This window comes from Pseudorca crassidens, chromosome 3 (assembly GCF_039906515.1).
Source record: "Pseudorca crassidens isolate mPseCra1 chromosome 3, mPseCra1.hap1, whole genome shotgun sequence".
In the NCBI taxonomy this organism is placed as follows: domain Eukaryota; kingdom Metazoa; phylum Chordata; class Mammalia; order Artiodactyla; family Delphinidae; genus Pseudorca; species Pseudorca crassidens.
The window spans coordinates 159,042,153-159,053,981 of record NC_090298.1 but is presented as its reverse complement, the minus strand read 5'-3'; positions in this window follow the sequence as shown (position 1 = coordinate 159,053,981).

Here is an 11,829-nt window from a genome sequence, read left to right as displayed (position 1 = left end):
AGAGGAGGTGGAGGGGGCAGGAGTGGGGGGGCCACTTCCTTCAGCACCTGGGACAGCAGCTGCCTCAGGACTTGCCCCAATCAGGCTGTAGGAGGTCCTGGGATAGAGTCCTAGTCTCAGAGCCTTTCAGGGGCCAGAAGACTTACTGGTTGCAAAATTAGAAAGAAACACTGTAACATGAAATGAGGAAATATTTACTATATTCTAAGCTGAAAATCACATATGTTTTCCTTTGCCTTCAGAGTTCTTATTCAAAATGTTTTTCTTTTCCCCCAAATGATACCTTGCCATAGAAGAAAATACAAATAATAAAAAGTAAGAAATAAAAATCATATCCGTAATCTAAGCATGTCAAAGCAATCACTGTTCATATTCTCTCACATATACTGCCAAATTTTAATTTTATATGTAACTCTTATACAAGTAAAATTTTGAATTTACATCTAAATGTATCACATTTACATATAATCTCCTTTTTAAAATTACTATTATACTGACTAACAAGCACATAGAAAGATACTCAACATCATTCGTCATTAGGGAAATGCAAATCAATGACACAGTGTGATATCACTTCACACCCACTAGGACGGCAAGAATATAAAACAATGGAAAATAACAAGGGTTGGTGAGGATGTGGGGTAATTGGAACCCTCATACACTGCTGGTGGGGATGGAAAATGGTGCAGCCACTGTGGGAAACAGCCTGGTGTTTCCTCAATAAATTAAACCTAGAATTACCATATGACCCTGCCATCCTGTGCCTAGGTATGCACCCAAAAGAATTGAAAGCAGGGTTTAAAGAAAAAGTTGTACATGGCCCTTCATAGTGGCACCATCCACAATTGCCAAAAGTTGGATATTTGGGAAACAGTTCAAATATCTGTTAACAGATGAATGAATAAATAAAATGAGGTATATCCATAACAAGAAATATTATTGGGTCATAAAAAAGGAGTGAAGCACTCATGCATGCTACAACATGAATGAACTTTAAAAACATTATGGTAAGTGAAAGGAGTCGGACACAAAATGTCATATATTATATGATTCCATTTATATGAAATGTGCAGAGATAGATTCAGGAGCTGGAGGGTGGAGGAGGAAATAATGACTGCTAATGGGTACAGGTCTGCTTTGCAGGTGATGAAAATATTTTGGAACTAGATAGAGGAGAGGTGGTGGTTGCACACCGTTGTGAATGTACTAGATGCATGGAATCGACACTTTAATGTTATGAATTTTAGGAATGAATGAATTTTATGTTATGTGAGTTTTATCTCAACATAAAACATGTTATTTTATCTTACATTTTTCTTGTTAATCTGGGGTTTTCATATAATAATGTATTGTGGACGTCCTTCAACAGCATAAAATCATCTTGGGGGTCTTTAAAACCTTTGCGTTAAGTATTCAAGCCACTCTTTATTTTTGTAAATAGCATTATGTCAGGAAATCATTTAGTTTGTCTCACTTTGCAAGAATTCTCTTTATGCACCTTAATAAGCTTGAGATATCACAACCAATTACATATTGAGTTACTCTTAATCACATAACTTTTGATGTAGAAATTTCATTTTTATAGCAATAGATACACATGCATTCATGTAAGGTGTGGGTGTCATTAAACACTTTTCATACAACACATAAGGCTTGATGACTCCACAGACACTGATTTTGGTCCTATTAACAGAAGTAGGTCACTGAGGGGAGAAGGTTATGACACTTCAGCTCCCCCAGGTAAACACTGATTTCATCCTCACACCAATCTTATAGATTGGAGAGATTAACTCACTTGCTCAAGGTCACTCAGTTGATGAGTGGTAGAGTGGGGGTAAGTTTGGTCAGCTTGACTTCAGAATTCATGCCTTAGCTTCCAAGGAAGCAATTTTCAAGGTGTCTCAGCCCCAGGTGCATCAGATCACCTGGACAACCACTGCAGGATTACTAGAAGACACTCTTGGATGAGTGGTGCCTAACTTTTTAAATGTAGTGTTTTTGACGGGGGATTCATTCACTCATGTACAAAATAAGATGCTCAGTGAAAATACTTGTCCTCCATATGTCCTTTGTTTTCCCAGTTTTTTCACCTTTAGGTAAATACTTTTTGTATATCATTTCACCGTATATTTATGCAAATAATATATGTGCTTAGTTATCCTCAGCCTCATTTTAAAACTGTATGTAAATTTACAAAATTTACTAAAAGTAAAGTTAGCTCTATTTGGTGTACAGTTCTGAGATTTGAAATGTCTAGAGTTGTGTAACCACCACTACCACAGTCACCCTTGATAGTCAAAAACTTTTCACCCCAACTCCTGCCAACACTGATCTATTCTCCATCCCTGTAGTCTGGCTTCTTTCACCTAATAACACATTTATGATTCATTCATGTTGCACGCATCAATACTTTGTCTTTTTATGGCTAAGTAATATTCCATAGTATGGTGAGCCACATTTTCTTCCCCGGTTGGAGGACATGTGGATTGTTTTCAATGTTGTGCTGTCATGAATAAAGCTACTATGAATATTTGTGTACAACCGCTCACTGCTCTTGGAATGGGAGGGCTGGGTCATATTACATGGGTACGTTTAACATTAGAAGAAACAACCAAACTTTTTCCAAAGTGTGCCACTTAAAATTTTTAATTTCATTAAAATTCCCAGCTTTATTGAGATATAATTGACACATAACATTTCTGTGTAAGGTGTACAATAAGGTGTACAACACGTTGATTTAATACATTTATAGCTTAGAAAGTGATGCTACATAGTATTAGCTACCACCTCTACCCCATCACATACTTACCATTTATTTTCTGCGGTAAGAACATTTAAGATCTACTCTTTCAGGAACATTCAAGTTTCTGACACAGTACCATTAGCTGTAGTCACCATACTGTACATTAGATCCCCAAACTTGTTAATCTTATAACTGGAAGTTTGTATTCTTTGACCAGTATCTCCCCATTTATCCAACCCCCGGTAACCATCACTCTACTCTGTTTCTTTGAGTTTGTCTTTTTTAGAATCCACATATAAGTAATATCATATAGTACAGTTATCCCTCAGTATCTGCGAGGGATGGCGGGATTGGTTCCAGGACTCCCCGTAGATACCAACAATTGGGGATGCTCAAATCCCTCATATAAAATAGTGTAGCATTTTCATACAACCTACACATATCCTCCTGTATACTTTAACTCATCTCTAGATTACTTATAATGCCAAATACAATGTAAATGTTATGTAAATATTTTCTGGTACACAGCAAATTCAAGTTTTGCTTTCTGGAATTTTTTGGACTTCCCCCTCCCCCGAATCCTTTTGACCTGGGATTTGTTGACTATGCAGATGGAGATATGGAAGGCTGCCTGTATTTGTCTTTCTCTAACTTATTTCACTTAGCATAATGCTCTCAAGGTCCAACCACGTTGTCACAAATGAGCAGGTTTTCCTTCTTTCTCCTGGCTGAATAATATTCCATTGTGCGTGTGTGTGTGTGTGTGTGTGTGTGTGTGTGTGTGTATCACATCCTCTTCATCCATTCATCCACTGATAGACAGTTAGTTTGTTTACATATCTTGGCTATTGTGAATAATACTGCAATGAAGATGGGAGTGCAGATATCTCTGTGAGATCCTGATTTCAGTTTTGCTGGATCATACCGCAGTTTTATTTTTAATTTTTTGAGGACCCTCCATACTCTTTTCCATAGGTGTCCGTGTCATTTAAAATTCCTATTGTTAATGTGTGAGAGTTCTGGTTGCTGCCCATACTCACTGGCACCTGGAGGTGTCAGTTTTTCCCCAGCCATTCTTATGGGTGTGCAATGATATGTCCCTGTGATTTTAGTTTGCATTGTCTAATGACTAATGATGTTGAACAATTTTTCATGTGCCTATTTGCCATCCATATATCTTCTGTGGTAAAGCACCTGTTCAAATCTTTTGCCCATTAATTTTCCTTGGATTGCGATTTGCAAGTCTTTTTTCCTAGTGTGTGGTCAGTCTTTATCTTAAATTTCTTTTACAGAGCAAAATTTTAAAATGTTTATAAAGTGCAGTTTATCAATTTTTTCATTTTATGATTATGCAGTTGGTGTTATATATAAGAACTCTCTGTTTAACCTAAGGCCACAAAGAGTCTCTTCTATGTTTTCTTCTAAAAGTTTTACATTTTTACATTATTTAGTTCTATGGTTCATATTAAATTAAATTTTGTATAAAATGTGACGTATGGGATGACCTTTTTTTTTTTTTTTTTTTTTTTTGCATGTGGTTGTCGAATTTTTCCAGTGCTACTTACTGAGAAGACTATCCTTTGTACATTGACTTGCCCTGCAAGTTTTTTTAAAAAATTTCTGGACTCTCTATACTGTTCCATTGATTAATATGCCTTTGACTAGTATCACACTGTCATTATTACTACTGTTTTATACTATGTGTTGAAAGGGGTCTTGTAAATCCTTCAACTAAATTTTCCCTTTTCTGAAAAATTTTGCCTCTGATAAATCCTTTGCATTTTCATGTACATTTTGTAATCAGCTTATCTATTTCTGCAAAAGTCCTCCTGAGATTGTGATCTCATAGAATTGTAGACCGATTTGAATAGACTTAGCATCTTAACAATATCGACTCTTCTCCTCCATGAACATTGTATATCTCTCCATTAATTTGGGTCTTGTTGGATTTCTTTTATCAGCGTCTTGAAGTTTTCATCCTAGAAATCATGCACACATTTTGTTAGATTTATACCTGAGTATTTCACTTTTTCTGGTACATGATCCTTGAAAAAATGGTATTTGAAAACATTTTCCAATTGTTTATTACTAGTGTACAGAAGGGTTGGCATATATTTTCTGTAAAGACCCATATTGTAAATATTTCAGGCCTTACAGCCCTCCTCCTCTTCCTCTCCTTCTTTTGTAATTCTTTTAAAATATAAAACAATTCATTGCTTGTATATCTTAGAGAAACAGGGCACAGACCAGACTTGGTCCATAGACCATAGTTTGCCACCCCCTGGAATATATAAATACAATTAATTTTTGTATATTAACCATGTATCCTGAAGTCTATTGGGTCATTCCCAATGGAATACAAATAACGCTGCTATTTCCTCAATCTTTGAAAAAAAAATCCTTGCGCTTGATCCCACTTTCCCACCTGTTAACCCACAGTTTCTTTCCCCCACCATGAAGCTAACCCCTTCAAAGAGTTATCTATACTTGGGGTGTCAAATGTCTTTTCTCCCACTACAAATGGGCTTTGATCACTAAGGGCTGTGATGGTGAATGAATAAGAGACAGGGAGGAGGGGAGGCATGGACCTCATGGGTCCCCTGCTTAATTGTTAAGACACACCCAGGCCTGGTTCAGTCACTGGCTGTTGTGAGGTGTCCATTCCTCTTCTGAGTGTGTTGGAGGCTCCTTCTGCTAGAAGATTCGGAGACAACAAGCTCTAAGACATTCGGTCTCCATTAGTTCAATGTGTGTGTGTGACTATGTGACTGTGCGTGGGATTGTGTGTAAGTGTATGTGTGACTGTGAACACATATGTGTCATGGTGTGTGTATATGAGTGTATGCATGTAATTGTGCGCATGGTTACATGCATGCATATATTGTGCTTTGCACTCGTGTGTGTGCATGTGTGTGTAAAAGTGTGTATGTAACTGCAAGCACATGTGGGTGTATGTAACTGTGTCTGTGTGTATCTGTTTGTACACAGTGTGTATGTGTATGTGATTGTGTATGCAGTTGTGTGCATGTGTGGGTGAACGTGTGTGTATGTGTGTAAGGGTGTAAATATATGTGTCTTGAAGTCATTGAACCACTGTAATGGTCTGCACCAGGCTGTGTTCTTCAAAACAACTGCTGTGGGAGGCCTGTCCCCAGACCTCAGCTGAGTGGTGTAGGCAGGACATTCTGGAGAAATAATGCCTTTGGAAGCAGCCCTAAGGACATGTGGGTGTATGTTCTCTGCTGTCCCCGAGAGGGACTGAGCCCCAGGTGCCACAGTGTGAGCTTTCTGGCTAAAGTACCCTTTTCCTGCTGACTTCCCTTCCCAGTCTCACTTCCACAGTGTCCTACTGGCATTTCCTGGCATTATTTCCCAAGGAAACAACTTGCAGTTGAATTCTTGCCTCTGCCTCAAGGTCACCTCCAAGTAAAGTATTTGCACTTGAATCCTTGCATGAGGATCTACTTCCAGAGGATGCAAACTAAGACACACAGAGGTTCGCTCCTCCAATCCCCAAGGGTGTGTTATTATTCCCTTTTTACTGAGGAGGAATGTGAGTCTCAGAGAGGGCAATTTACTTGCCCAAGGTCACACAGCTGGAGAGTGGCAAAGCCTAACGTTGACAAGGAGCCCTCTGATCCCAAGCCAGTGATTGCTACTTTCTAGGCAGCCTCTTCCCTGCTAAGGGCAGAGGGAAAGAACAGGGGATGTTCATAGCCTGCAAGACAGCTGATGGGTGTGCCAGTAGGGGCTAAGGCTCATTGCTGGTGACTGTGTCCTCGTTCTGTCATAAAATAAAAGAAATAAGACAATTACTCATGCTTGGTGCTGACTGTGAGCTAGGGAGTATTGTAAGCACTTTATTCATTTTAATTTATTTGATTTTCACAACCACCTTGTCATTACCCTTAATTTTCAGGTTAGAAAATTGAGGCACAGAAAAGTAAAGAGACATACCCAAATTCACTCAGCTGGTGCTGATTTGAACCCTGGCACCTGGAGTCCTTGTTCTTAACCACGATGCCTTCTGCCTTCTACAGGTTGCATATATTGCATCCTGCCACCTCTCTGGCATGGCACTAAGAATGCAGTAGCATGGTACTATGCATAACACTAAAAATTTTTCCCTTTAAAAATATAATCTGTGGGACTTCCCTGGTGGTCCAGTGGTAAATAATCTGCCTTACAATTCAGGGGACTCGGGTTCAATCCCTGGGCACTTAACTAAGATCCCACATGCCGTGGGGCAACTAAGCCCCCACATCACAGCTACTGAGCTCACACACCTCAACTAGAGAGCCTGCATGCCTCAAACTACAGAACCCACGTGCTCTGGAACCCACATGCCACGGCTACAGAGCCCATGGGCCCTGGAGCCTGCGCACCACAACTAAAGAAGAGAAAACCCCCATGCCACAACTAGAGAGAAGCCCGAGTGTCACAAAGAAGAGTCTGTGTGCCTCAGTGAAGATCCCGCATGCAGCAACTAAGACCCGATGCAGCCAAAAATAAATTTAATTAATTAATAATAAAGAAGTAAATCTAAAATATATATAAATAATTTGTAATTACATATATTAGTAATTATAATGAAAAATGCTTTGCAGCCTTCATCTAAGAAAAGGAAACAGTTGGGTAAATGTAGACATATAGCAGAACCATTCTTCCTCCTACTCTGCCCTCCCATTCCAGGTGTTGGGTATAATTTTTCATTTTTTTTCTGTGCCTACACAAACATCGACACTCACATAACTGGATTGCTGAGGTGTCCCATCCCTTTGCAGAATGTAATAGTTGGGTCCTGGCAGAGACCTCAGATGGGCTACATGAGAGTGGCTTTAAGTAGGGGCCATTTACAAAGTATTGACTGTGTAAATAAGGAATGTTGCCTGCCATCTAGTTCTACTAGGATTAAATCATTAGCCACTGCAGTTGCTAATTCAGGACAGAGACCAGGATGAGGCACTCTGCACATTGGGAAAACAGGCCTTTAGATATTTAGGAAAACTTTTAGGAGCCTGAATTCTTGCATCCTCCCATACTTAGAAAAGTACTAAAATTATTAACTAAAAAATCTGTTCCTCATGACGACTAGCAGTAACCATCTACCATGCTGTATATTGGATTGCACATACCCCTTAGCCAAAATCACATATATGCTGACCTCCTTCCTTACCTCTTTGGAGCAGTTCCTCAGAACTATCTGAGAGGCTGTCTCCTGGGCGACAGTCCTCAGTAATGTCCCTGAATAAAACTGAATCTCACTGCTCTGACGTTGTGCATTTTTTATTTCAGTTGACAGTGGGCCAAGGGAAACCATCAAGGCTAGTACAGCCCCCTGGGGACTAGCATCAGCTGAGAGCTGACACCACCCCCGGGCCAGGTAGTAGCTGTTCCTGGAACCCAGAGGGATTAGCTGAAGCTGAAAGCAGCAGTGGCCTTTGGCAGAGGATGGATGTCTGTCCTCTAATCCCCTCCGATTGCCTGCAGGTGCCTTCCATTGACCAAACATCATCTCCTTATATGACTCGGGCTGCAGGTAGGTGGCCGACTCCTATTAAAACTGGGAAGAACAAACCTGACTTCCACATTGGATCTAGGCCTTTGTCTCTAACCTTTGTACTCTGTTGCCTGTGCTTAGTGGTGCTGGCTCTGCACCTTTGTAAAAGAATGTTGCCTGTAGCTGTTTTGCCAACAGTCTGCTTTCACTTTTAAGGTTCATTGGATTCGCTGGTAAAATAACCACTCGTCTCACACAAGTGAACAGCTTCAATCAAATCTTTAAAAGGAGGAGCTTCAAGATGGCGGAAGAGTAAGACGCTGAGATCACCTTCCTCCCTACAAATACATCAGAAATACATCTACATGTGGAACAACTCCTACAGAACACCTACTGAACGCTGGCAGAAGACCTCAGACCTCCCAAAAGGCAAGAAACTCCCCACGTACCTGGGTAGGGTAAAAGAAAAAACAGAGACAAAGTATAGGGACAGGACCTGCCCCTCTGGGAGGGAGCTGTGAAGGAGGAAAGGTTTCCACACACTAAGAAGCCCCTTTGCGGGCGGAGACTGCAGGTGGCGGAGGGGGGAAGCTTCGGAGCCGCGGAGGAGAGCACAGCAACAGGGGTGCAGAGGGCAAAGCGGAGAGATTCCCGCACAGAGGATCGGTGCCAACCGGCACTCACCAGCCCGAGAGGCTTGTTTGCTCACCCGCCGGGGCAGGCGGGGCCTGGAGTTGAGGCTCGGGCTTCAGTCGGATCGCAGGGAGAGGACTGGGGTTGGCGGCGTGAACACAGCCTGCAGGGGGTCAGTGCACCACGGCTAGCCGGGAGGGAGTCCGGGAAAAAGTGTGGAGCTGCCAAAGAGGCAAGAGACTTTTTCTTCCCTCTTTGTTTCCTGGTGTGCGAGGAGAGGGGATTAAGAACGCTGCTTAAAGGAGCTCCGGAGAAGGGCGCCAGCCGCGGCTAAAAGCGCGGACCCCAGAGACGGGCATGAGACGCTAAGGTTGCTGCTGCCGCCACCAAGAAGCCTGTGTGCGAGCACAGGTCACTATCCACACCTCCCTTCCGGGGAGCCTGTGCAGCCCGCCACTGCCAGGGTCCCGTGATCCAGGGACAACTTTCCCGGGAGAACACACAGCACGCCTCAGGCTGGTGCAATGTTACGCCAGCCTCTGCCACCGCAGGCTCGCCCGGCACTCCGTACCCCTCCCTCCCCCCGGCCTGAGTGAGCCGGAGCCCCTGAATCAGCGGCTCCTTTAACCCCGTCCTGTCTGAGCGAAGAACAGACGCCCTCAGGCGACCTACACACAGAGGTGGGGCCAGATCCAAAGCTGAACCCCAGGAACTGTACAAACAAAGAAGAGAAAAGGAAATCTCTCCATGCACCCTCAGGAACAGCAGATTATATCCCCACAACCAACTTGAGGTACGCTGCATCTGTGGAATACCTGAATAGACAACGAATCAACCCAAAATTGAGGTGGTGGATCTGGAAGCAACTGTAGCCTTGGGGTTTGCTGTCTGTGACTGACTTGTTTCTGATTTTTATGTATATCTTAGTATAGTTTTTAGTGCTTGTTATCATTGGTGGATTTGTTTACTGGTTTGGTTGCTCTCTTCTTTGTTTTTATTAATTTTTTATTTTAATAATTTTTTATTTTTTAATTATCTAATTTTATTTTTTTTTTTAATATTTTTCTTTCTTTCTTTTTTTTCCTCCCTTTTCTTCTGAGCTGTGTGGTTCACCGGGTCTTGGTGCTCCAGCCTGGTGCCAGGCCTGAACGTCTGAGGTGGGAGAGCCGAGTTCGGGACTTTGGACCACCAGAGACCTCCCTGCCCCACGTAATATCAATCGGCAAGAGCTCTCCAGAGATCTCCGTCTCAACGTTAAGACCCAGCTCCACCCAATGGCCAGCAAACTCCAGTGCTAGACGCCACATGCCAAACAGTTAGCAAGGCAGAACACAACACCACCCATTAGCAGAGAGACAGCCTAAAACCATAATAAGTTCACAGACACCCCAAAACACATCACCGGACACAGCCCTGCCCACCAGAAAGACAAGATCCAGCCCCACCCACCAGAACACAGGCACCAGTCCCCTCCACCAGGAAGCCTACACAAGCCACTGAACCAACCTCACCCACTGGGGGCAGACACCAAAAACAACGGGAACTATGAACCTGCAGCCTGCAAAAAGGAGACCCCAAACACAGTAAGTTAAGCAAAATGAGAAGACAGAGCAATATGTATCAGATGAAGGAGCAAGGTAAAAACCCACCAGACCAAACAAATGAAGAGGAAATAGGCAGTCTACCTGAAAAAGAATTCAAAGTAATGATAGTAAAGATGATCCAAAATCTTGGACAAAGAATAGAGAAAATATAAGAAACGTTTAACAAGAACCTAGAAGAATTAAAGAGCAAACAAACAATGATGAACAACACAAGAAATGAAATTAAAAATTCTCTAGAAGGACTCAATAGCCGAATAACTGAGGCAGAAGAACAGAAAAGTGACCTGGAAGATACAATAGTGAAAATAACTACCACAGAGGAAAATAAAGAAAAAAGAATGAAAGGAATTGAGGACAGTCTCAGAGACCTCTGAGACAACATTATATTCACCAACATTTGAATTATAGGGGTCCCAGAAGAGGAAGAGAAAAAGAAAGGGTCTAAGAATATATTTGAACAGATTATGGTTGAAAACTTCCCTAATATGGGAAAGGAAATAGTCAGTCAAGTCCAGGAAGCACAGAGAGTCCCATACAGGATAAATCTAAGGAGAAACACGCCAAGACACATATTAATCAAACTACCAGAAATTAAATATGAAGAAATAAATTAAAAGCAGCAAGGGAAAAACAACAAATAACATACAAGGGAATCCCCATAAAGTTAACAGCTGATCTTTCAGCAAAAACTCTGCAAACCAGAGGGGAGTGGCAGGAAATATTTACAGTGATGAAAAGGAAAAACCTACAATCAAGATTACTCTACCAAGCAAGGATCTCATTCAGATTCAATGGAGAAATTAAAACCTTTACAGAAAAACAAAAGTTAAGAGAATACAGCACCACAAAACCAGCTTTACAGCAAAGGATAAAGAAACTTCTCTAGGCAGGAAACACAAGAGCAGGAAAAGATCTACAAAAACAAACCCAAAACAATCAAGAAAATGGTAATAGAAACATACTTATCAATAATTACCTTAAATGTAAATGGATTTAATGCTCCAACAAAAAGACATAGACTGGCTGAATGGATAAAAAATCAAGACCCATATATATGCTGTTTACAAGAGACCCACTTCAGACCTAGGGACACATACAGACTGAAAGTGAGGGGATGGAAAAAGATATTCCATGTAAATGGAAATCAAAATAAAGCTGGAGTAGCAATACTCATATCAGAAAAAATAGACTAAAATAAAGACTATTACAAGGCACAAAGAAGGATACTACATAATGATCAAGAGATTAATCCAAGAAGAAAATATAAGTATTGTAAATATTTATGCACCCAACGTAGGAGCACCTCAATACATAAGGCAAATGCTAACAGCCATAAAAAGGGAAATTGA